Source organism: Elaeis guineensis, chromosome 5, assembly GCF_000442705.2.
Source record: "Elaeis guineensis isolate ETL-2024a chromosome 5, EG11, whole genome shotgun sequence".
Lineage (NCBI taxonomy): Eukaryota > Viridiplantae > Streptophyta > Magnoliopsida > Arecales > Arecaceae > Elaeis > Elaeis guineensis.
Genome location: NC_025997.2, coordinates 92,702,887 through 92,730,000, shown reverse-complemented (window position 1 = coordinate 92,730,000; position 27,114 = coordinate 92,702,887).

Below are 27,114 nucleotides of genomic sequence, written 5' to 3'. Positions count from 1 at the left end.
CCAGACATACCATGCAGTAAATTTTAATACTTTAGATTTTTTTTATATTTTTTTATCTTTTATTATCTAATATAATATTCTTTATGATATCTTGATACTCTCAGATTCGGATGATGCGGGGTCGCCAGTGACCCCACACTCATGTGAAGCAGTGTTTGGCTCGTCGAGTCAGTGGCATGGTAGAGGATCCACCCAGCTCGTGGCACCTCCGACTCGATCGAAGGATAGAGAGCTCGTCTACATTCAGACCCATTCATAAGTACTATATCTTCACTGAATATATTTAAAATTTAGTCATTTTAGATACTAACATTTATTATTCAAAATCAATTTTGTAGCACATTTACAGAATCTGCGGTGCCTCATGTGGTTATTGGGATCATCCGATAATTGATGCTGGGGTCGGTGAATGAGTTCTCCAGTTGACCATCGAGGCCTTATGATGCAGGTTGGGAGATGTTCCTAATAAGTCAAAAATGTTTAAATTTTAAATTCATAATAGGTTTATATTCTATTTATTAATACAGGGTCACTTCTATTTGCAGGGGTACTATCCATTTGAGCCTCCTCAAGATGAGGAGGCTAGCCATCAGGCCTTCGAGGAGGTGGACACGTAGGGGTTCTGGGATGGATGTACAACTTTCGATAGTCTGCCATAGAGCACTCCAGTTCTGAGTCACCATCAGACTGGAAGACTTACACAGATCACTAGATGTAGATAGACATATAAGAGATCCTCTATGACCAGTGTGGTACTAAAGAGTACTCTAGTAGGTGGTAGAGGGCATAGCAAAACTAGTCTGCCCAGCAGCATCCGATCAAGCACATTAGCAGCTCCATTGGCACACATGTTGTAACCGATAGATTGATAAAAATTCTATACTTAAATTAATTTTATATTAAATTAATCATATATATATTTTAATTAATTTAATTTTATTATTTATTTATTGTAGATATGATAACTGGGTCGTGCACTAGAGCAACTGTAGATATGGTAGGCCACATACCAGTCTAGGAGGACTGGTGATTACTTAGATCCTCCATCTTGATAGATCATGGTAACAACTTAAAATATTATTTATTAAATTTTTATATACACTAATATATATGGACTAATAAATTTTTAAACTATATAGACAGATTATATGAAGTATCTCATATCGCAGCATGGTGAGGATCCATCCTCTCAGCCCCTCCTTAACTTTAAGGATGGCTCAAGGCCACCAGAGAGGTGAATAGGAGTAGGGTTATAGGATTCGACCATAGCTTCGACCCTCCAGTAGCTCAATACTCCTCTTAGGGCTCGATGATCCAAACGTGGGCTGACGCACATGTGGAGAAGGTTGTGTAGAGGCTTTGGAGCCAACGACTTCAAAGCTTTCGAGATGCCATCCACAATATGATCGTTGAGATTCTTCGGGACCTGTATTGGTGCGATCAGTTGGGCTCGTTGTCACAGCCATCACAGTAAGTAAGTCTATTAATAATTTTTTTATTTATTTTAAATTTTTATATTTATTAGAAGCTTCACATATTAAAAGAGATATAGGGGATAAAAATTTAATTTAACCATCCAAACGATAAATCGGTGGTGTCTATAGCTCCATATCATCGAATAGAATGTATAGGAATAATCTGTTTGAGAATTGAAGTAGTATATCAAAATATATATCTTCATATCGATATATGCACTTTCATATTGAAAGTTATTAATAACATTTTATTTTTTTCATTATCGAATGCTGAGACATCCAGCTCTCATCTACTAACTACTGGATAGGATGTACAAGAGCAGGATGAGGATGAAGAGGATAATGAAGAGAATCTTACATAATTTTTTTTTTGATATATATATATATCATTTTGATACTTATAAAGTCATATAAATTGATAAAATTATATAATTTATATTTTTAATATAATATAATTAATTTTATATTTATGATTATATTAAATAATAATTATTTTATTTATAATAAATTTTAAAAAATATTATTGATTATTAATATGATTAAAATAAATTTTAAATTTTAAATTATAAATTTTTAAAAAATTAAAAATTATTAACGATGGTATTTACCATCGCTAATAGTTTTTTAAAATTTTTATTAAAATATTAAAAAATTATTAGCGACAACAGTAGTGATGATTTTTTTAACACTTTAATTAAAAAAAATAAAATTATTAGCAATGATTTTTTATTACTAATACCATCGCTAATTATCGTTATTAGTGATGGCAAATTTGTCATTGCTAATAATGATAATTAGCAATGAGATTATTTTCATTGGATTTTTAACGATGGTGGGCCATCACTAATAGCATTAGCGATGATAGAATGAGTATTAGCAATGATAGTTAGCCATCGCTAATAGTCTATTTTTTTTAGTATAGGTGCTTATTTTAGTCCATACAATATCTTATTGAGTGTAAAGATATGATTCGGTAAAGCATGGTTTTCAAATCTAGGAGGTTGCTCTACAAAAACCTCTCTAGTAATATAACTATTTAAAAATATATTTTTTATATCTATTTGACATAATTTAAAATTTATATAATAAGTAAATGCAAGTAACAATCTAATAGCTTCTAATCTAGCAACTAGTGAATATGTTTCATCAAAATCAATTCTTTTTTCTTAGTTATATCTTTTAGCAAGTAATCTAACTTTATTTTTGATTATATTATTATTTTTTTCTAAATTATTTTTAAATATTCATTTGGTGCCAATTAGTGGAGATCAAATAGTTTACTCACTAAAATTCAAATATTATTTCTCTCAAATTGATTTAAATCTTCTTGCATAGCAAACATCAAATTTGAGTCATTTTCAATTTCTTCAATGCATTTGGGTTTAATTTGAGAGATAAAAGATAAATAATCATAAGATAAAAGATAAAGAGGCTCTAATTCTTAACTCTTGTAAGGGATCATCAATTATAAGATTTTTTGGATGATTGTGGACATACGTCTATTTCTTAGGTAGATCCTCATACTCTTTGTTCATGCTTTTCTCAAGGTTCAGTATTTCTTCATCATCTTTTGTTTCTTCTCCTTCATCTTAACTTGGTTTCTCCTTTAGGTTGAGTTTCTTTAATCCATTCTCTAAGATACCTACATCATCACCGGTATCTTCCTTTCTTAAGGAAGAATTGTTAGCTTTATCAAATATAACACATATAGATTCTTCAACAATCAAAGTCTATTTGTTGGAGATTCTATATGTCTTGCTGGATGTGGCATATCTTAAAAAGATACCCTCATCTGATTTGGCATCAAATTTATTTATCTTTTTCATTATTTAATACAAAATAGCGACATCTAAAGATATAAAAGTAGCTAATATTTGATTTCCTACATTTCCAAAGCTCATAGGGGGTTTCTTTAAAATTGAACGAATTAAAACTTGGTTCAAAATGTAGCAAGCAGTCATATATTGAAAGATTTTCTTCACATAACATTGTTCATACTATTTTTTCTAGAGTCTTATTTTTTCTTTCAACTATTCCATTTTGTTGGGATGTTCTTGGTGCTTAAAAATTATATTCAATGCCATGTGTGTTGCAGAAATTTTCAAAATTTTGATTTTCAAATTCAATACCATGATCACTACAAATGCAAATTATACTTAAATTCTTTTCATTTGAAACTTTGCAATAAAATTTTAAGAAGACAACAAAGGCTTCATTTTTATGTTCCAAAAATAAAATCCAAGTGAAGTGTGAGAAATCATCTATGATCACAAGTCCATATTTCTTTCCTCCTAGGCTTGTGGTTCTAGTTGGTCCAAATAAGTTCATATGGATCAATTCAAGTAGCCTAGTAGCTGACACTATATTTTTGGATTTAAAACTCTTCCTAGTTTGTTTTTCATATTGGTATGCATCACAAACACAATCCTTTTCAAAATTTAATTTGGGTAAACTTTTAACTAAGTCTCTTGCAATTAATTTTAACAAAGTATTTATGCTTGCATATCCTAATCTACGTTGCCGTAGCCAGTTGGTCTCTTTGATTTTAGCATCCATAGCAATAAGGCATTGACCACTCTTCATGGCTATCTCATCAAAATCAACTATGTAGATGTTGCCATGCTTATGTCCAATGAACTTGATACTTTCATCAAAGGGACTAGCACAGGAATGATTCAAAAATTACTTTAAATTTTTTTTCACACAATTGGCTTATGCTAAGTAAGTTATGTTTGAAACTATCTACTAACAATATATTTTCAATAAAGATGGAAGGAGTAATACAGATTTTACAAATTCCAATGATCTTTCCTTTACCATTGTCGCTAAAGGTTACCACTCCTCTTTCCATTCTTTCTAGGATGATGAATTGATTCTTATCATCCATCATATATCTTGTGTTGGGTTTTGGCCATTCAGTGAAAAATAATTTTTAAAAAATTTAAAACAAACAAATCAATAGCTTTATGAAATAAAACTATCGAGCTGAATCCAAAATCCTAGAATCACTTTATCGATCACGATCAAAGTAAATTCAAGCATGCAAAGAGATAGAAAATTATACTTTAACCAATATAAAAAAATGACATGTTGGTGTTCTCCACAAGACCCCAAGGTAGAAGTCCTCCAATGGTGATCCACACAGAAGTTGACCAAGGTCCTTCCCAACCGGTACACTACCACAGCCTTATCTTCTCAAGAATACTACCGGCTTCAAACTTATGTCACGATCGCATCAAAGCCTAGTTGCTTTCAATCTCACAATCAGAACAACACTAAGAAGATACTCTTCAGATATTTTACAACCTAAAATTTAATTTTTGGCTCTAACATATAGAAAAATTAAATCCTAGGGCACTTAAGCAACACTTGCTGAAAATCTCACCACCCTTGTAGCAACTTTTGCCACTCAAAATTTTTTCTTTTTTTTCAAATTTTTTTTAGAATTTTTTTTATAATTTTCAAATCTCTTCTCTCTAGTTTATCCAAAAATCTCAGCTAGAAGCCATCTGAGGTATCCCCTATAAATAGGGGACCAGGGGACGTCACATGGGTTGAAGGGGTGCCAACCTTTGGTGCTCCAACTTCCCATGTACAAAATAAATTCACCAAGTAAACTTTTGATGATCCAATTACTTAAAGTAGAAGAACTCTTTGTTTTCTATGTATTATAAAAAATTCAATAAATTTTGACATTAAATCATAGGAGAACTGATCGGGAATTTAAGGTAATGTGTATTAGTTAAGAGCCTTCATTAAGAAAGACTCTCCACTTCACACACCAATTTAAGGTGGGCGGCATTTATTTTTTACTGTATCTTCTGATGGATATGGAGGACTCTTTCTCTACTTGAAGCTGATTCAAGTTGAAAAAGGATCCAATTTAAATTGACCCAATCCCATTAGGTCAAAGCCAACTGATCTAGGTTAGCTCCAATACTTTGATCTAAACCAATTTGGAAACTTGGGTTAATATAATGTGCTATCATAACAAATTAACCCATAGAATTTATATTAAACTCTAATTAAATTAGATCAAAATTAAATTTCAAAGTGTGTGACCCATTAGGTTCCAAATCTAGCCAGCAGTGGATTCGGACTTTCGACGTAACCTTAATCCGATGAAATTAGGTCACTCGAAGAGTCCCAATCAACTTGGACTCTTTCAAATTGATTCCATAATCAAATTCTTTCAATTTTATCAAGCCCACAAGTCAAGATTGATGTCTAGCAATATATCATGACTACTCGAAAGATTTAAAATTTTGATAAAAATTTATCAAAATACCCTTCAGTGGTAAGTTTTCGTGTAATTCAATCTTTTAGTCAAACAACATCCCAAATGAGCTGTGGACATGAAAATATGTCAAATCCAATCACTTATCTTTATATATCTCAATTTAAAGGTGATGATTTAGTTGATGATACATCAAAAATCTTTTCCTAATTATCATCCTGCTTTGACCAAAGACTTCCAGAATCATCATCCTACGAGATCACATAGGATGTTTGCTCCCTTTATTAGGAGTGACTGATCTCTTATTGATCACTTACAACCTTCATGCATACTTCACCATATCCAAAACATCCTACACAAGGATCAAAGAACCAAGCTAGATAGTGAACCAAAACATGGATCTATGTACACAAGGTATCATGGTGACCTCAGGTCTAAGGATCACTTACACAACTCCCACTAGAGAATCATCAGTTGACATATAAATTATTGGGAATAGTGTCCCAAAGCCAATCATCAGCCTGTTGACAGTTGTGCTCTTTCTTGTATTAGTATATGAATTATAAATAAATAAAAGTTATTTTGGTATTTTTCATCACAAATTGTTTCATCTTCTAATGAACTCCTGTGTTGTGGTGAAGTCCTTAGGACTATTTAGACTTGACAAAGGAGGATTTGTCGTTTAGTCCTTAAACCTGTTCGCGATCAAATGATACGTTGTTACCAAGGACAACAATGTTTATCAAGCATAGGTCATTGTGTGCCATATGGGTTGGTTGTCCTCTTAACCAAAGAGTGTGAAGACACTGGTATGGCATACAGGTGAGATATAAAGGTACATCTGCACTAAACATGACCGACTCTAGAGCTTTTTCTGCTGTCAAGATTTGCTCTGATGGGATATGGGTATAACTGTCCCTCCGACCTGAGACTGCCACAGTGACTTACAAGCAACTCACGCACTTAGGCACTGGACTACCTGAATTTCTAATTCAGTGATGGAAGGCTGCTGGGTGTAGTCAAGTACTTGACTTGTCGGTGCGTATGTCAAGATGGGATTGACCACTCCAGTTTAGGAGCTGTGTACAGTCGTGTTTCAATTTAGTAAAATCTTGACCAGGGTAGTCCTAGTGAAGAGTCACAGGACTGTTTGAGTTGAGCATGATTCGGATGATCTGATCAGGGTTGATAGTTTAACCCTGAGTCATCCTATACACAAGGGTCAAAAGGGATGAATTATACAGTAACCATATTCGCGTAGGTTCTGAATGTTGCGATTGTGACTATTCGACCTATCCGGACATCGAATCCCATTGCTAGATGGTCACTTCGATTAGTACAGGATTTGGTTCCTGTGGTACCAGCTTAGGTTCGAACCTGCGGGGTCACACACATTAGAGGTTCCTATCTGATCTGATGGCTGGTGAAGAGTCCCACTAGACTGGGACTCTTCGACTAAGAGTCCTAATGCTCAGAGACTCTGAGTCCTACATATCTGGGACTTTGTGATCGAGAATCAAGATTCTCTGATCATGAGTTCCACACATTTTGGGTACCGGGGTCAAGAGTCCCACTGGTTTGGGACTCTTCGATCAAGGTTTCATATCGATGGACTTTGATATCCGATTGCCCATCAAATTTGGTCTCAGTATTTATGAAAGGTTTAATTAGTGATTTGATTACTAATTAACTTAATTTGATTGAGTAATTATTTTTGGATCAAGTCTAATTGAATTGGATTCAGTTGGGTTTGACCCGATTAGGTTAATAGTTGACCTAATCGCCGAGGTGGTTTGGTCCCTGATCTGATCAGGGGTTGGGCTTAGTTAATTTTTGATTTGATTAAGATTTTATTAAGCCTAATGAAGCCTAATTGTGTTGGATTTAACTTAGTCTAATTGTGCCTAACCTATTTTAATAAGGTTGGTTCAATTAGGTTGATTTAATATTTGAAACCACCTTGACTTATCTCCCTGCGCCACCTCACCTCACCTGCACCTATTTGAATTCACGAGAAACAAGTTCTCATGAATTTTCTCCCACACAAAAGCCTTCCCACACCCTCCCATGTGTGTCACTTGTGCGGATAATGATAAGGTTGGTTGGCCATTCAAATTTAAATAATGTTTGAATTTGAATAGGCAACTAATCCATGCGCCACCTTATCCTCTTATGCGCCCCATTCTCTACATGAGAAAAAGTTTCTCATATAAATTCTCCATGCACAAAGAACCCACGCCCCTTCTCTTCTCATGCCTTGAGTGGATAAGGATAGGTTGGTTGGCATTTGAATTCAAATTCGATTTGAATTCAAGTGAGCAACCACCTAGCTTTATCCTCTCACGCGGTGAAAATACTGAAAATATGCGGTCTTGCACCATTTTAAAATGAGAGAGAAGGTGGGGCATGCGTATATCTGATCCTAGAGAGAAAGGGTGGCGTGAGAAAGGCTCTGTGCATGAGAAAAGAAAAGAAAAGAAGAGAAAAGAAAAGAAATAGAAAGGATGTAGGATTTTTCTGAGAGTACCCTAGGGTTTCTGCCTAGGGTTTGGGAAGTGAGAAGGTGAGCTATGAGTGTCGTGAGCCCACCAAACTTCAGAGAGAACTTCATCAATCTCTCAAGTTCTTTTGCTAATGATCCAGAGCATCCGAGGAGTCGACAGACACCGATCGAAGGAGTTCGATCAGCATCGACCATCGAAAGGGTTCTGCAACGAACTAGCATTCGTGAGGAGTCGATCAGATCGGGAGCTTCGTGTGGATGATCCACGGATGTCAGACATACTGTGTGGTTGTATTGAGATAATCAAACCATCCCGACAGTGATCAGACTACGGTGATCGACTACCTGCACGAAGGTAATGTGTTCTGAACACATAACAGTAAAATATTTACTATAGAATTCGAAATTTTAAATTTAAATGCATGCTATATATATCATATTTAGATCCTTGTATAAGGTTAATATATATTAATTAATTAGATTAATTAACAATTTTCACTGTAAAATTATAATTTTGAAAAAGTTTTAAAATTATCGTTTTACCCCTGCACTGAAATTCTCACAAATGGTATCAGAGTGAGGTTCTAAAATATGATATACATTTGCATACATAGATTAAGTAGTAATCTAAAAGTTTAAATTTGAAATTTGAAATTTAAAATTTAAATTTTAAAATTTGAAATTCAAAATTCAAAATTCAAAAATTTGAAATTCAAAATTTAAAATTTAAAATTTGAAATTTATTTGAAATTTTAAATTTGAAATTCAAAATTTAAAATTCAAAATTTTGAAATTTAAAATTTGTTTGAAATTTAAAATTTGAAATTTGAAATTTGAAATTTAAAATTTAAAATTTAAAATTTAAATTTTAAAATTGGTATATTTAGATATACTTGATCCAAGTAGCAAGTAGTCTAATTGGGTTGGTTGCCATGGTCGTCCGGTCATAGGAGAAAAGTAGGGTTTAAAGACCCTCTCCTCCCATTCGATGGGGTTCTCCTATGGTGGTAGGGGTGTCGAGCGATTACATCCCATGTAGATGAAGCAGCGAAAGGACTTAATTGTAAAAGTTTAATTGTAAAATTTATCATGAATGTGATAGATTAGATCTAAAGAAATATTCATGATTTATTTTGATTGAGTTATTTTCTATTATATAATTAGCAATAGGATTGCTGTTTATGAAATGTGCTGATCCGTTTATGAAATGAGTCAACACATTTGGTGAACAGAAAATAAAACCTTTCAAATTTGAAAATTATTTTTAAAATACCAAACCCTGACCCATCAGTTTAAATACTTAATTAAAAGAATTAAGTATTGTCTAGTTGGTCTAGAATTGTGAATTAAGACCTAAGATAATTGCATAAACTTGTGGGTCAATGGGTAAGATGGATTAGGTCCATAATTGGGTTAGACCTAAGGTTAGCTTAAAAAAATAGACTAAATTAGAGTAATTGGTCAAATCTAATTAAAAGTTGAATTAGATTAGGTCAAGGACACTCTAGACTCAACTCCAATAGTTGTAGTTGAATGGGTCCATGTCTTTAACTAGACCAAGATGGACTTAATTCATGGCTACGCAGTGGAACCCTATTTACTAAGTTGATCAAATTAAAACTAATGAACCAGTTGGTGTCTAAGGTATGTTCGACAGTCTGACCAGTATTTTTTAACTGGGAGCTACTCGCATTGATTTGATCTCTGACGAGTTAATGGCATATCCCTTCCACTGATCTCACTTACCTAGCCAACCTGGTGAATTAGGTTTTGATTAGATCACTTGGTAATTAGGGCTCACCCATGTCATTAAGTAAATCAGTGTGACTGATTTAGGTACTCCAAATGTCGGCTTTAATTAAATCCTTTTTAATCTGACTTGGTGAAGTCAGTGGGAGGATTGAAATTGGCTGGTCAATTTCTTCTCTTCTATCCTTTAATAAAATCCTCAAAAATTATTAGGTCCCTAAAAATGATTATGTTATATGATAACTAAGTCATAGCCTCCCATTAAGTGAGTGATAATGAGTCCATTAGTTTAATAATCACTGGAGGCCCAAAGGCCTGGTGCTTATTGACTAATGAAATTATCATTCATAATTTGATAATTTGGTTGAGCCTTTCTGATGGTGGTCAAGTTGGCCGGCCAAAGTCGGGCCTGATCATTTATTGATCCGATTCACCAAATCAAGTCATGTTAATGGTTGGACCTAATCAGATCTTTTCAGTGGAGGCCAAAGCCTACTGATTAGGTTCTGGGGCAAAATTAATTATTAGAAGTTGTTTAGAGAAACAACTGGTTATGAACCTACCCATAGATGCACATGGGTTGACCAACTAAAGTTGAGCTTGTGTGTGGTCTATGTGGATTCTAGTACCCACTAAGAAATTAAAGTAATTCCTCAAATTGGAGGTTGAGGCTACCAGTTCGTAAAAATACTGGGAGAAACTTTAGACTAAAGTCCAAGTCTTTAGTATTAATAATTTATGTACTAATAAAGGTCTGATTTTCTTTTATGTAGCTATGGCCACTACCCTGTCGCTCCATTCATTATTAGATAATGACAAGCTCATGGGATCTAATTTCGATAGCTGGCATCAAAAATTGAAAATCATTCTTGAGCATGAGCGGATCCTTTATGTAGTAACGGATCCGACATCTGAGGAGCCACCCCAAATGCTAGAGAGACAGTCCGAGACACTTACCAGAGTGGCTTAACGATCGCACCACCGTTCGGTGCATAATACTGGCGGCAATGAATGATGAGTTCAGTCGCAGGTTCGAGAACGCCCAGCCACAGGAGATGCTTCAAATGTTGAATGACTCCTTTGGCATGTCTAACGATGTTGAAAGGCACAAAACTAGTTGTGCCATTTTCAATGCTCGGATGAGGGATGGGGCCTCAGTCACTGATCATGTACTGTACATGATCGAAATGATTGAGTGCCTAAGTAAACTGGGCTTTCCCTTGCATGAGCAGTTCGGTAAGGATGCGATCCTTAATTCTTTGCCCAAGTCCTTCCTCCACTTTCTTACTCATTTTCGGATGACAAAGCCTGTAGTGAACTACCACGGCTTGTTGGGGTTGTTGCAGAACTTTGAGAAGGACCACCAGCTCCATAAGGAGTCGGTGAATGTTGTGGGAGGGTCTTCTTCTGATCGTCGACCCTTTGAGAAAGGGAACAAGAACAAGAAGAAGAAGAATAAGAAGGTGCGGCCGCATGCTGGGACGTCTACATAGGGTCAGACCAAGAAGCGCAAGCCCGACTTGAGCCAGGTGGAGTGCTTCTTTTGCAAGAAGCAGGGGCACTGGAGGAGGAACTATTCTCTATACATTGCCTCCCTAGACCAGAACAGGCCGAAAAAAAAGCAAGGTAATTATATGATAACATCTTGCAACTTTTTCATTTGTGATACTACTGCCTGGGTATTGGATACCGGAAGCCCTTATCATATCTGTAATTCGATACAGGGTCTGCAGGTCAGTAGGAGATTTGATGAAGGCGAAAGGTTCCTGAACGTTGGAGATGGAAGCAAAGTTTCAGTTCTAGCTTTAGGAATCATGAACCTTGTAATCAACTCTCATAATGTAATTCTGAGTGAATGTCACTATTGTCCAATTTTTTTATTAAATATTATTTCTGTAGGCCTTTTGGCCATATACAGTTATGAATTTTTAATAAAAGGAAATGTTTGCAATATCATTTCGAATGGTGTTACAATATTTGTTGGATAACTAAATAATGAAATTTACTTACTATCACAGCCTATTAATATGGTTCAAACCTCCCCTAGAATGGATAATATGTCAGAAGTCTATCTTTGGCACTGTAGACTAGGTCATATCAATAAGAACAGGATAAATAGGTTGGCTCAAGAAAAAATTCTTGAAGTTGGTGATTGTGAATCACTTCCAACCTGTGAGTCCTGTCTTCTTGGGAAGATGATCAAGTCACCTTTTACTAAAAAAGGTGAGCGAGCCAGTGAACTCTTGGGTCTGGTACATTCTGATGTATGTGGACCCATGAGCTCAAGTGCAAGAGGTGGATATTTCTACTTCATAACCTTCACAGACGACCTATCAAGGTATGGGTATGTCTACTTAATGAAGCATAAGTCGGAGTCATTTGAAATGTTCAAACTATTCCGAAATGAGGTAGAAAAATAAACTGAGAAGTGTATTAAAACTCTTCGATCTGATCGAGGAGGCAAATACCTTTCTAATGAGTTTCTGACATATCTTGAGGACAATGGGATTCTCTCTCAGTGAACTCTTCTTGGAACACCACAGCATAATGGTGTGTCTGAAAGGAGGAATCGGATCTTGTTGGACATGGTTCGATCCATGATGGGATTTGCTGGTCTGTCGATCTCCCTCTGGGGATATACATTCGAATCGACTTGTTACCTTCTAAATAGGGTTTCGAGTAAGTCTATAACCAAAATGCCTTATGAGATATGGATAGGTCGTAAGCCAGTACTCTCACACCTTAGGGTTTGGGGATGTCCGGCATATATTAAACGTTTAATTATGGACAAGCTTGGACCTAGGTCTGACAAGTGTTATTTCATAGGGTGCCCGAAAGAGACCAAAGGGTATTATTTCTACCTAGCTGATGAGCAAAAGGTGTTTGTCAACCTTAAGGCAATCTTTTTGGAAAAGGAGTTCCTTGGTGAAGGGACTGTTGCCTCAAAGGTCGAACTTAAGGAAGTTTGACAGGTGAAAAAATCGACACAAGTTGCTGAACCTGAATCGGATTTGGTTAGATCAGATCCGGAGCCCATTGTTCCTTCACCCTTAAGGTGGTCTAGTAGAGTACCACGTCAACCGGACAGATACTATGGTTTCTTGGTCTGGAACGGCGATCCTATCGAACTTGATGAAAATGATGAGGATCCGATCATCTACATGGATGCAATGCAGAGACCTGACTCTGAGAAATGGCTAGAGGCCATGAAATCCGAAATGGAGTACATGAAGGTCAACGATGTGTGGACATTGGTTGACCCACCCGAAGGAGTAAAACTCATAGGGTGTAAGTGGGTCTTCAAGAGGAAGAGGGGCACAAACGGAAAGGTGGAGACCTATAAAGCCCATCTGGTTGCCAAGAGATATCGTTAACATTATGGTATAGACTATGACGAGATATTTTCTCCTGTAGCAATGCTCAAATCCATTCGGATTATGCTTGCGATAGCTACCCATATGGACTATGAAATCTGACAGATGGATGTGAAGACAGCTTTCTTAAACAGAGAGCTGGACGAAGAGGTGTATATGATACAACCTGAAGGATTCACATTCACAGATGAGTCTAAGGTGTGCAGGCTACAGAGGTCTATTTATGGACTTAAGCAAGCATCCTAGAGTTGGAACATACATTTTGATAGGACGATCAAGACGTATGGCTTCGTTAAGAACGGAGAAGAGCCCTGCATTTATAAGTGGGCTAGTGGTCCAGTAGTGATATTTCTTGTATTGTATGTGGATGATATTCTCTTAATCGAGAATGATGTCCCTGCATTACAAGGAATAAAGATTTGGCTGTCGTCACAGTTCTCCATGAAGGATCTGGGAGAAGCTTCCTACATCCTAGGGATGAGGATCTATAGGGATAGATTTAAAAGGTTGCTTGGCTTATCCCAGTCCACGTACATTGATACTATGCTGAAGAGGTTCAGCATGGAGAATTCCAAGAAAGGCTATCTACCAATAGGCCATGAAATTTCTCTCTCGAAGAGGGATTGTCCAACAACACCTCAAGAGAGAGAGCGTATGGGTAGAATTTCATATGCTTCGACAGTAGGATCTATCATGTACGCTATGATAAGTACACGACCAGATATGGCATAATCACTGGGGGTAGTGAGTAGACACCAATCTGATCCAGGGGAGAATCACTGGAAGGTTGTTAAAACTATTCTGAAGTATTTAAGAAATACTAAGGACCAGTAGCTTATTTATGGTGAATCAGACTTGAGACTTATGGAGTTTACAGACTCCAATTTTCAGTCTAATCACGATGACAGCAAGAGTGTGTCAGGATTTGTTTTTACCCTTAATGGTGGGGCAGTCTGCTGGAAGAGTTCCAAGCAGCACACTGTGGCTGATTCAGTTTGCGAAGCAGAATATGTCGCTGTATCAGATGCTGCCAAAGAAGTGGTGTGGTTGAAAAAATTCATCACCGAACTCGGAGTAGCATCCTCTCTTGTTGGTCCAGTTTTGCTCTATTGTGACAGCTCTGGAGCCATTGCTCAGGCGAAGGAACCGAAGGCACACCAGCGGATGAAGCATATTCTGCATCGCTACCAACTAATCCGGGAAATCGTGGATAGAGGTGACGTCGACCTTCAGAAGATCGACGAGAAGGAGAACGTAGCTGACCCATTCACTAAAGCCATTGCGGTGAAGGAGTTCGACGACTTCAAGTCAAAGATGGGTATTAGATACTGCACCGATTGGTTTTAGGCCAAGTGGGAGATTGTTGGGAATAGTGTTCCAAAGCCAATCGTCAGCCTGTTGATGGTTGTGCTCTTTCTTGTATTAGTATATGAATTATAAATAAATAAAAATTATTTTGATATTTTTCATCACAAATTATTTCATCTTCTAATGAACTCCTATGTTGTGGTGAAGTCCTTAAGACTATTTAGACTCGACAAAGGAGGATTTGTCATTTAGTCCTTAAACCTGTTCGCGACCAAATGATACGTTGTTACCAAGGACAACAATGTTTATCAAGCATAGGTCATTGTATGCCATATGGGTTGGTTGTCCTCTTAACCAAGGAGTGTGGAGACACTGGTATGGCATACAAGTGAGATGTAAGTCCCTAGGGTTCGGGAAGTAAGAAGGTGAGCTACGAGTGTCGTGAGCCCACCAAACTTCAGGGAGAGCTTCATCAATCTCTCAAGTTCCTTTGCTGATGATCCAAAACATCCGAAGAGTCGGTAGACACCGATCGAAGGAGTTCGATCAGCATCGACCATCGAAAGGATTTTGCAACGAACTAGCATTCGTGAGGAGCCGATCAGATTGGGAGCTTCGTGTGGACGATCCACGGAGGCCAGACATACTGTGTGGCTGCATTACGATGATCAGACCATCCCGACGGTGATCAGACTACGACGATTGACTACCTGCACGAAGGTAATGTGTTCTGAACATATAACAGTAAAATGTTTACTATAGAATTCGAAATTTCAAATTTAAATACATGCTATATATATCATATTTAGATCCTTGTATAGAGTTAATACATGTTAATTAATTAGATTAATCAATAATTTTTACTGTAAAATTATAATTTTGAAAAAATTTTAAAATTATCATTTTATCCCTGCACTAAAATTCTCACATAAATAAGACTCCATCTAATATTCTCTCATAGGTCAATTCAGTGAACTCATTCTCTAATGTGCATCCATATCATTGTATTAGTGTCTCCATACAAGTAGTTGTGAGATCAATCATCCTCATTTCTGAGCATACATAGGACATGCCAGTCTTATTGGTATCATTGATCTCCAACTCAATGTACCAATGACTAGAAATATTTTAGGTTAGGGCTATCAAGGATTTAGGTCTCACTGGCATGATCTCATCACGGCCCTAAAACTATTATCTGGACCTATGAGGTTCATTATAATCTTAAGAACAACAAGATGTAGCATATAATGAATCAAAAATATCTATTTTATTAAAATAAATATCAATTACATGAATTTGAAAGATAAATTATAAAATACACCCTATCGTATCTCATATACGATTGGTTTGTAGGGAATAATTCTTTTAATCTCCCACTTGCACTAACGCTAATCATCCCTATACTTGATGCCCATGCTATCAAGATGGTGGTCAAACTGCTGTATTGACAAGGCCTTAGTGAACGGGTCTGCTATATTGTTCTTGGTGTTAACTCACTCCATGATCACATCGCATCTTTTGACAATCTCTCGAACGAGGTGGAACTATCTTAGGATGTGCTTGGATTTATGATGAGACCTTGGTTTTTTGGCTTGAGCAACTGTCCCAGCATTGTCACAATAAAGAGGCACTAGTTGTTCAATCCCTAGAACCACATCTAACTCTGTGATGAATTTCTTCATCTAAACAGCCTCCTTAGCAGTCTCACTTGCAGCAATACACTCAGCTTCAGTGATCGAGTCAGCAACAGTTTACTTTTTAAATTTTTTTCAACTTACTGCACCACCATACAGATTGAACAGATACCCAGATATCGATTTGCTATCATTCAAATCAGATTGAAAACTAGAATCGGTATAACCTTGCAGTTTTAAATCAGATCCACCATATATCGAAAAATATTTCTAGTCCTTCTCAAGTACTTGAGTATATTTTTCATAGCTTTTCAATGATCTTCTCTGAGATTAGTCTGAAATCTACTTACAATATCCAAGCATAAGCTACATCAGGTCTGGTACATAACATAGCATACATTATCGATCCTACAGTCGAAGCATAAAAAATAGAACTCATTCTATTTCTCTCTTCAAGTGTCTTAGGAAACATCTTCTTAGAGAGTTGTATGCCATGACCTATGGTCAAGTAACCTATTTTACTTCCTTTGATGTTGAACCTCTTTAACATCAGATCAATGTACCCAGATTGAGACAAGTTAGGCATCTTTTTTGATCTATCCCTATAGATCTTTATACCAAGTATATAAGATGCCTCACCCAAGTCTTTCATGAAAAATTTTTATGATAGCCAAGTTTTGACTGATTGCAATATCGAGATATCATTCCCAATGAGCAGTATGGCATCCACATACAAGACCAAGAAGATAATAGTACTCCCATTAGTCTTCTTGTATATACAAGGTTCATTCACATTTTTGATAAAGCCAAACGATATGACTGTCTCATCAAAATGGATGTTCCAGCTCCTCGATGCTTGTTTCAATCCATACATGGATCTATTTAGCTTGCATACCTAATTTGCTCTTCCACTTGAGACAAATCTCTCTGGCTGAGTTATATAGACTTCTTTCTTAAGATTTTCATTGAGAAAGATAATCTTAACATCCATCTACCAGATCTCATAGTCATGGTATGCTACAATAGCAAGCATTATCAGAATAGACTTGAGCATGGCTACTGACGAAAAGATTTCTTCATAATCAACATCTTATTTTTGTCCGAAATTTTTTGCCACAAGCCTGGCCTTATAGGTCTCTATCTGGCCATCTGCTCCAATCTTCCTTTTGAAGACCCATTTGCAGCCTATTGGGGTCACACCCTCAGGCGCATCAACTAAAGTCCATACTTAGTTGGCATACATGGAGTTCATTTCAGATTTCATGGTATTTAGCCACTTGTCAAAGTCACTACTCATAACAGCTTCCGAATAGGTCGTAGGATCATTATTCTTTATGATATGGGTTGTGTTGTCATTCTCAATAACAAACCCATACCTGAATGGTACACTACACACTCTACTTGACCTTTGAAGAGGAAGTGTGTGTAGTGGTTGTGCTTCAACAATGGGCATATCTGGTTGAGAACTATTTGATAAATCTTGGATGGATTGTAGGTTTTGAACTTTCTCAAGTTCAACAGACCTCCCACTGCCTCTTTCTTGGATAAACTCTTTCTTCAAGAAAATGGTATGCCTACCAACAAACACCTATTGTTGAGTAGGATTATAGAAGTAGTATCCTATACTCTCCTTAGGATAACCTATAAACCTGCATATTTTTTATCTAGCATCCAGCTTATGTCCATCAATATTTTTTACATAAATCGGGCAACCCCAACTCTTAAGATGCTTAAGATTGGATCTTTTTCCTTTACATATTTAATATGAAGTGTTAGAAATAGATTTCAAAGGTACTTTATTTAAAATATATGCTGCAGCCTCGAGGGCGTATCCCCAAAAGGATATTGGAAGATCCATGAAATACATCATAGACCGCACCATATCTAATAAGGTGTGATTTCTCCTTTCCACAATTCTGTTTAACTGTGGAGTATAAGGAGGTGTCCATTAAGAGAGTATTCTATTTTATTTCAAGTAATCGAGGAACTCACTGGATAAGTATTCTCCTCCTCGATCTGATTGAAGAATTTTAATACTTTTATCAATTTGTTTCTCGATCATTCTTTGATACTCTTTAAATTTGTCAAAGTTTTTGGATTTATATTTCATTAAATACACATATCCAAATCTTGACCTATCATCAATAAACGTGATGAAGTAAGAGTATCCATCTCTGACTTGAGTCGATATTAGACCACATACATCAGTATGTACAAAGTCTAAAATGTCACTCGCCTATTCTCCATGTCTAGTAAATGGAGTCTTGATCATTTTTCTCATGAGGCAAGATTCACAGATTTCTATATGATTCATAATCATAAAGATCAAAGAAATTATCTTTGTATGACTTATAAATCCTTGACTCATTTATATAATCAAGTCGGCAGTGCCAAAGATATGTGACATTCACATCCTCTCTCTTTTTTTGCTTCATATTATCAACATAAAGCACATTATGATTAAGTGAAAGAAACATAAGACCATTATCAATAAAAGTACTTCCATAATATTCATTAGAAAAATATATAGAACAACTATTGTTCTTTGCAATTATTTCAAAACCTTGTTCCAATAACAATGATCCAAAAATAATATTTCTAACAATATTTGAAATATAATAACAAGTTTTCAGTTTCAAAATTCTATCTGAAGACAACTTCAAAATTCTGATTCCCATGGCTTCGACCTGAATGGACTCTCCATTAGCACCGAATAGCTCGAAGTCACCTTTATTCAGATTTCTTATTTCCTGTAGACCCTATAATGATTTGCAAAGGTGTGAACCACAGGCGGTATTCAAAATTCAAGAATCTAAAAATGAAGTACTTAATGATAAATTAGTTTGTATCATATACAAACCTTTAGCAATGCTTGCCAATTTCATGGTTACAAGGTACTCTTTGTAATTTTTCTTTTAACGGCTCTCCTTGACACAGTGATAACAAGTACCTTTGGCAGAGATCTTCTTCACCTTCTTCTTAGAGATGCTAGCCTTAGGGTTCATCTTTTTCTTAGAACCCTTCTTTGCTTTCTTCTTGTTGATTTTATCAACATGAAGATCTTGAGCCTTTTCACCCTTGAAATGGCTCTCTGCTATTTTTAACATATTCAGCAGTTCAGATAAGCTAGAGTTCAGTTTATTCATATGATAATTAATAACAAACTAAGAAAAAAAAGTTAGGGAGAGACTATAAGATCAAATTCTGGCTCAGTTCACCATCCATGGCAAAATCCAGCTATCCCAGATGAGTGATCAAATCAATCATCTTTAAGACATGTATTTGCACAGAAGAGCCTTCAGTCATACGAGCACAGAACAACTGCTTCGATATCTTATATTGAGTAGTTTGACTTTGCTCTCCATATAACTCCTTAAGATTAAGGAGAATAGAGAGAACATCCATGTCCTCATGCTGCCTTTGGAGCTCGTTGCTCATTGAGGCAAGCATGATACATTTGACAGTCACACTGTCATCTTTTCATATCTTATATGCAGCCCTATCCTCCTCGAAAGCATCTTTCTCAAGAGAATCTGGAGCAGGTGTACCCAGAATATAGGAGATTTTCTTCTGGTGAGAATAATTCTCAAGTTCCTTAACTAGTCGACATAGTTAGGTCCAGTCAACTTGTTTGCATCTAGGATACCTCTAAGTGTAAGTGAGGATGCCATGTGGTAGTTAATCTACGACAACAAGAACATAATATAAGCAGACAACTCATGATGATATACATAACTAGACTAAAATTTTTATCTAATTGTGTCTCTCACTATTTTATCAAACTTCATAGCCCTCAAGTATGAAAATCAAAAAATATTCTAATATTTCTTAGTGGGATTGAGATCTCTATTCCTCACAAACACCTTGTGGATAGCATAATAAATATTCATGAGTTTAAGAGTAGGTAACTCTTTATCAATTGTACCTTTATATTCTCAACATCATTCATTCTGACTTCTAGATCACATATAGTCTTGTGGATAGCATAACAAACTATAGTGTTCTAATTAAGTTGACCCTTCAATCCTATATGGTTATACTTAAACAATGCTGTCTTTGTGGATAGCATAACAAAGTAACACCATTCAAATATACCATAAGCATCAATATGCACTTGATCAACATCATATCAATTTCTATAGTAAGCCTTGTAGATAACACAACAAGCTCACTAAGATCTTAACATACTCTATTGACCAAGTTTGAAGGAAGGCCCTTGTAATGTCTACATCACTAATCAATCTAAGTCCGAAAATCAACAAGACCAAATTGACCAGGTAAGTAGGTGAGAGGCTCCCCATAGCTTTTCTAGACACTAACAGAGTTGGCCAGGCTAGCATACGGATCTAATTAAAAAATCACCTTTGATACTTTCTTCGATACCAATTGATCTTAAGAATTTGACTTTTGATTAATAAAATGAATCCTGACATTACAACTTAATATAATTTTTTACGAGGGATTTTAATCTGGTCTTAGCACATCCTAACTACAATCATATAAAATGTACACTACAAATTATGCAATTAGATATGCTTCTACTATTCTAAATAGCAATCATATGATACACTAAAATCATATAAGGGTGCAATAGAAATCAAAACATATATCAAGCATATCGAAGAAAAATAGCAAACCCTAATCACATTAGGCATGCTTTGCACCGTTAACAATGCATCAATTTGAGCATCATACAAGCATAATAATATAAATTTCAAATTTATCATAAATAAATAATTTAATAACTAAAACTATGTATCATGGCATATATAAAGTCAAAAATAATTTTTGAGTTTAAAGGATTGATGCTATAAATCAATGCAAAATTTTTTTGGCAAGATATACACAAGAATGATTCTATGCACAACTATTGTACTTGTTTGATTGAATCAGATAAAGATGGCTCTGATACCACTGTTGAGTTTTAGCCACATAAGAAAATATAATTTTAAAAAAAATTAAAATAAGCAAATCAATAGCTTTATCAAATAAAACTATTGAGTCGAACCCAAAATCCTAGAATTACTTTGTCGATCACGATCAAAGTAAATTCAAGCATGCAAAGAGATAAAAAATTATACTTTAACTAATATAAAAAATAGCATGTTGGTGTTTTCTACAAGATCCTAAGGTAGAAGTCCTCCAATGGTGATCCACACAGAAGTTGACCAAGGTCCTTCCCAATCAGTGCACTGTCACAATCCTATCTTTTTAAAAACACTTTCAGCTTTGAACTTACATCACGATCGCACCAAAGTCCAGTTACTTTCAATCTTACCACCAGAACGATACCAAAAAGATACTCTTTAGATGCCATGCAATCTAGAATTTAATTTTTAGCTTCAATATATGGAAAAATCAAATCCTAGGGCACTCAAGCAACACTTGCTAAAAATCTCATCACCCTTGTAGAAACTTTTGCCACTCAAAATTTTTTCTTTTTTTATTCAAAATTTTTTTTAGAATTCTTTTATAATTCCACATTCTCTCTCTCTAGTTCATCCAAAAATATCAATCAGAAGCCATCTGAGGCTTCCCCTATAAATAGGGAACCAGGAAATGTCACATGGGATGAAGGGGTGCCAACCTTTGGCACTCCAACTTCCCATGCACCAAATAAATCCATCGAGTAAATTTTTGGTAATTAAATTACTTAAAAAAAATAACTCTTTATCTTCTACATGCCATAAAAAATTTAATAGATTTTGGCATTAAATCATAGGAGAACTGATTAGGAATTTAAGGTAATGCATATTAGTTAAGAGCCTTCATTAAGAAGGACTCTCCACTTCACATGCCAATTTAAGGTAGGTGGCATTTATTTTTTTCCATGTCTTTTAGTGGATGTGGAGGACTCATTCTCCACTTAAAACTAGTTCAAGTTGGATAAGGATCCAATTTAAATTGACCCAATCCCATTAGGTCAAAGCCAACTGGTCTAGGTAAGCTCAAACACTTTGATCTAAACCAATTTGGAAACTTGGGTTTATACAATATGCTAGCATATCAAATTAACCTATAAAATTTATATTAAAATCTAATTAAATTATATCAAAATTAAATCTCAAAGTGTGTAATCTATTGGGTTCCAAATCTAGCCAGCAGTTGATCCGGACTTTCGACGTAACCCTAATCCGATGAGATTAGATCACCTGAAGAGTCTCAATCAACTTAGAGTCTTCCAAATTGATTTTAGAATTAAATTCTTTCAATTTTATCAAATCTATAAGTCAAAATTGATATCTAGCAATGTATCATAACTATCCAAAAGATTTAAAATTTTGATAAAAAATTATCAAAATATCCTTCAGTGGTAAGTTTCCATGTAATTCAATTCTTCAGTCAAACAATATCCCAGATGAGCTGTGGGCATGAAAATATGTCAAACCCAATCACTTATCTTTATGTATCTTGATCTGAAAGTGATGATTCAGTTGATGATACATTAGAAGCTCTTTTTTAATTATCATCTTGCTTTGGCCAAAGACTTTCAGAATCATCATCCTATGAGATCACATAGGATGTTCGCTCCCCTTATTAGGAGTGACTGATCCCTTATTGATCACTCGCAACCTCCATGCATACTTTACTATATCCAAAACACCCCACACAAAGATCAAAGAACCAAGCTAGATAGTGAACCAAAACATGGATCCAGTACACAAGGTACCATGGTGACCTCAGGTCTAAGGATCACTTACACAACTCCCACTAGAGAATCATCAGTTGATATGTAAATAAGACTCTATCTGATATTCTCTCGTAGGTCAATTCAGTCAACTCATTCTCTAATGAGCACCCATATCCTTGTATTAGTGTCCCCACACAAGTGGTTGTAAGATCAACCATCCTCATTTGTGAGCATACATAAGACATGCCAGTCTTATCAGTATCATTGATTTCTAACTCGATGTACCAATAATTAAGAATATTTTAGGTTAGGACTATCAAGGATTTAGGTCTCACTAGCGTGATCTCATCACGGCCCTAAAATCATTACCCAGACCTATGGAGTTCATTATAATCTTAAGAACAACAAGGTGCAGTATATAATGAATCAAAAATATCTATTTTATTAAAATAAATATCAATTACATGAGTTTGGAAGATAAATTATAAAATACACCCTATCACATCCCATATGTAATTGATTTGTAGGGTATAATTCTTTTATCTTGAACAATCACTATCCAAATATCATATTTTTTAGCTCTATTAGCTATAAGATATTTCTACAAAACAATCATGTAGCTATTTTGGGTATCCAAATTCTTTTGGATCCTTTAGGGTTAGCAATCATGGTTTCTTTTGGAACCCAAATCTTCTTGACTATTTTTATTGGGATGGGCAGGGGTTTCATGCATATATTTCAAAAATTTTTACAGTAAAAAATATTAGATTAAACTATTTAATCTATAAATATATGCATGAGATCTGATCTTAAAACTCTAACAAATGGATCTATGACATGAATTTTTATGCATAAAAATTTGAATCTAAAATGACAAGTATGTGAACCAAAAACAGCATTTAGTAATAGATCCGATCTATTACTTCTAGGGTTTTGAGCTCAATATCTGAGTATGGATAGTCAAACTCTATGATCAAAAATATAGATCTGAAAGTTCTCTCTAATCGTTCGTAGTCGCATAAGCATCCGACCTCTACGGATGGTCCACACGAAGCCCTCGGATCGATCAGCCCTCTGCGAAAGTACTAGCTCGCGCAGTCAGCTTCTGATGGTAGATCTGAGTTGATCTCTTTCTTCGATCATCTCAAATCTTTTCAATATCGAAGATGGATTAGAGGAGGATGTTAGAAAAAAATCTGATGAAGACTCTCTTCTCTTTAGTTTTTTTCTCATCCAAAAATCCTAGAACAGTTCTAGGTCTCTCACTGGAGAGGAGATTGGTCTCCTCCTTTGTTCACACCAAGGAAGATAGAAGCCCATCCAAATCTCATGCCCCAAAGAAGGTTTTTGGCCTCTCTTTCTCTCTGATATCTCATGGTGAAAAGCTCTCTCTTGTTGGCACACAAAGTTGTAGCCTTTTTATGGTTGTCGCACAAACTAGGTTAGATAGGATAAGAGCTAGAGTTTGTTGTAATTTAAATCATTTTGAATTTTAATTTAACTCTAACCTTTTCTCACCCTTATCTAACTTAAAGAGAGACTTACCAGAGAAATTTGTCCATAGAAAACAATTAGAAACACTTCCTTTTCTCACACACAATGGGCACCTTCACAAGAAGCCAACGTGTGGAAGGATAGGGATAGGATTTTAGGTTGAAATTCAAACCATTTTGAATTCAATTCAATACCAACCAAAATCTATTAAAGGGAAACAAAAGAAGGGTTAGCTTCTAATTTTTTCATATACAAACTGATTTTGTGCAGTAAGAAAAGGAGTGAGACCTTCTGGGTGGCGTAAGGGAGAGAGTCCCATTCATCTGGGACTCTAGGTTTTAATCAATTGGATTTCTTTCAAATCCAATCCAATTAAATCCAAATAAAATATGATGAATCTAATCTAATTAAGCTCCTATAGTCTTAATTAAATCTAAATAAATCAATAAATTAATTAAGCTATAGATCCGATCAAATCAGGATCATTTCTTCCTTACCGATTAGGTCATCTCATAACCTAATCAAACCTGACCTGATTGAATCCAATTCAATCAGACTTGATCCAGACTTTAATGCTCAATAAAATTAAGCTAATTAGTAATCTAATCATTAATTAATCCTCCATTAATGATAAAATTCAAGTTCAGTGGGACTCTTCACTAGAGTCTCCGTCGAGTAGGACTCTTCAGCAGAGTCTCCATCCAGTGAGACTTTTCACCAGAGTCTCCATCTACTAGGACTCTTCAGATTAGCCATGTGATTAGAGAAAAACTTTTAATGTGTGTGACCCCATAGGTTTGAACCTAATCTGATAGTACAGAAATAGATTCCTGTACCAATCGGAGTAACCTTCTAGCAATGATATCCGACGTCTGGATGGGCCGAATGTATGCAAAGCAACACTCAATAACCTATTTGGATATAGTTACCATATAATTCATCTCTTTGACCCCTGATGCTAGGATGACTTAGAGTTTAAACTGTCAACTCTTAACAGTACATCTATTATGTGTCTCAACCTAATAAATCCTGTGACTCCTCACAAAGATTATCCTAACCAAGGTCTTACTAAATTGAAACACAAAGCATTCTCTCCAATCTCTTTGAGTGGTCAATTCTATCTTAACTCACGCTTTGACTTCACAAGTACTTGACTATGCCCAGAAACCTTCCGATCCTGAATTAAAAATTCAAGTAGTTCGGCATCAAAGCATAGTGAGTTGCTTGCAAGTCACTGTGATGATCTCAGGTTAGAAAGACACTTATACCTATATCCCTTCGGAGTGACTCTTGACAATAGAGTGCTTCAGAGTTGGTCACATTCAGTAAAATATATTTCTACATTTTACCAGCATGCCATACCAGCATCTTTAAGCTCCTTGATTGAGAGGACAACCAACCTATATGGTACACAACGACCTATACTTGATATGTCTATCATTCTAGTAATAGCATATCATTTGGTCGCAAACTCATTTAAGGAATAAACGATAAATCCTCCTTTATCAATTTAAAATAGTTCTAAGGACTTTCATCATAGCACAGAAATTTGATATAGAAGATGTATAAGCTTATGATAAAAATTATCAAATAAATATTTTATTAATTAATTCATATATAATTACATCAAATAGCACAGCCGTCAATAGGTTGATGCTTGGCTTTGGAATAAATTTTCCAACAACTCCCACTCATACTAAAGTCAATCGATACAGTATCATATATCCATCTTCATTTTGTGATCTTCGAACTTTTTTACCACAAAGGTTTTAGTTAATGGATCGATCAGATTCTCCTTTCCATCGATCATCTGAAGATCGACGTCATCTTGATCCACGATCTCTCGAACAAGGTGGTACCGATGCAGAACATGCTTCGTCCACTGATGTGCCTTCGACTCCTTTCCCTGAGCTTATGCTCCAATGCTATCGCAATAAAGCAGAACTGGATCATCGATGGAGGGTGCCACTCCAAGCTCGGTGATGAACTTTCTCAGCCACACAACTTTCTTTGCAGCGTCGGATGTTGCGATGTATTCTGCCTCGCACACTGAATCGGCTATAATGTGCTGCTTGAAACTTTTCTAGCAGACAGCCCCACCATTTAAGGTAAAGATATATCTCGATATGCTTTTGCTATCATGACAATCTAATTGAAAATTAAAATCAGGGTATCCCACAAGTTTCAAGTCAAATTTTTCATAAACAAGCCACTAGTCCTCAGTATTTCTCAAATACTTAAGGATGATTTTTGCAACTTTCCAATGATTCTCATCCGGATTTGATTGGTATCTACTGACTACTCCTAGTGAGTAGGCCATATCCGATCTCGTACATAACATGGCATATATTATAGAATCCATTGTCGAGGCATATGAAATTCTACTCATACGCTCTCTCTCTTGAGGGGTTGTCGGACAATCTTTTTTCGAAAGAAAAATTTCATGGCCTATCGAAAGATAGTTTTTCTTGAAATTCTTCATGCTGAACCATTCTAGCATGGTATCTATGTACGTTGATTGAGAGAGTTCAAGCAGCCTCTTAGATCTATCCCTATAGATCTTCATCCCTAGGATGTTGGTTGCTTCTCCTAGATCCTTCATGGAGAATTATGATGACAGCCACATTTTTATTCCCTGTAATGTAGGGACATTATTTTTTATTAAGAGAATATCGTCCACATACAAAATAAAAAATATAATTATTGAAC